Raw genomic sequence first — 1,652 nt, 5'->3', positions numbered from 1 at the left:
TTCTTGTGATTGGTTGTCCCTTTTTTCTGCTATAACTTTTGAATGGTTTGACATAGGAAGTCGTGGGTGGTGTCATTTCTGATATGCTTATGGGGGGCGGCGGCCGTGAGTGCGAGGGCCCGTTCATCGCTGCTTGCAGCTTTAATTATTATTATTATTATTATTATTATTATTATTATTATTATTATTATTATTATTATAATCCCACACATACCTATACATACATACATACATACATACATACATACATACATACATACATACATACATACATACATACATACATACATACATACATACATACATACATACATACATACATACATACATACATACATACATACATACATACATACAAATAGTTGAATATTTCTATATATTTGTACACACATGCCCATATAAATATTTATATAAATATACTTATTTACTCTATACTGTCTCTATTAACTGCATCTTCTCTATATCTATGTATATATTTACTTAACCGTTAGAACGTTTCCAAAACAGGTAATAAGCCCTGAATGCAGGCGTTGGGACGTAGAATTGTCAAATTGGTTTGATTCACCGCACGAATCGGCACAGATTACTTTCTAATACTGGATTTGACCCGGTCTTTGTACGTTTTGACCGTATAGAAACGTAATTCTCGTCAGTTGTGTGAAATAAGACCTGGAAACAGGCATTGTGGCATAGAATCAGGGCTGGACTGGGACCAAAAAATGGCCCTGGCATTTTTGGTCATGGCGGCCCACCATGATGACTTATATGCAGAGGCACACAACATACCAGAGATATGTGTGCACATTGTGTTGATTCAAAAATTTAAATCAAGCGCAGCAGCCTACATGCAGGGGGACGATAGGATTTTCCTACTATTATATATATAATAATAATATATATATATATAATATATATATATATATATATATATATATATATATATATATATATATATATATATATATATATATATATACATATATATATATATATATATATATATATATATATATATATATATATATATATATATATATATATATATATATATATATATATATATGTAGAGTATGTAAGAGTCCGCTGGCCTTCCAGCTGCTCCCGGCACACACACACACACACACACACACACACACACACACACACACACACACACACACACACACACACACACACACACACACTTTTTTTATATCCTACCTCTTTAGGTTTAGGTTTGCTTATAATGTAAAGGAAGAATAGCTGCAGTTCTGCTGTAGCTAATGGGGATCCTAATTAAACTATAAACTATAAACACTCACTTACACACACAGGGACAGAATAACCACACCCCGTTCAAGGGGCCGGTTTGTGGCTAAATGTGTTTATCTTTCTTCCTGAGACACCGCTTAAGATATAATTTAAAACATTGTGCAGAGACAATGGCCACTAGTGTTTTCCTTTGTTATAGAATAAATGTAAGTGTATTTGATGAAGAGGCTGGGGGGGGGGGTCCTCCACGACGAGCAGCTGAACTGCTTCTGAACTCTGGTTCACCTCTTTCTAGCCTGTTTCACATAAACATGCTTACATTTCTAGGAAGTCACATGACCAGCAGGGGGAGGTCTGCTACTGCCGTCCCTTTAAAGGAGAACCTCCGCCCCCCTCCGTCT

Source organism: Cololabis saira, chromosome 5 (assembly GCF_033807715.1).
Source record: "Cololabis saira isolate AMF1-May2022 chromosome 5, fColSai1.1, whole genome shotgun sequence".
In the NCBI taxonomy this organism is placed as follows: domain Eukaryota; kingdom Metazoa; phylum Chordata; class Actinopteri; order Beloniformes; family Belonidae; genus Cololabis; species Cololabis saira.
This window is presented reverse-complemented; position numbering follows the sequence as displayed.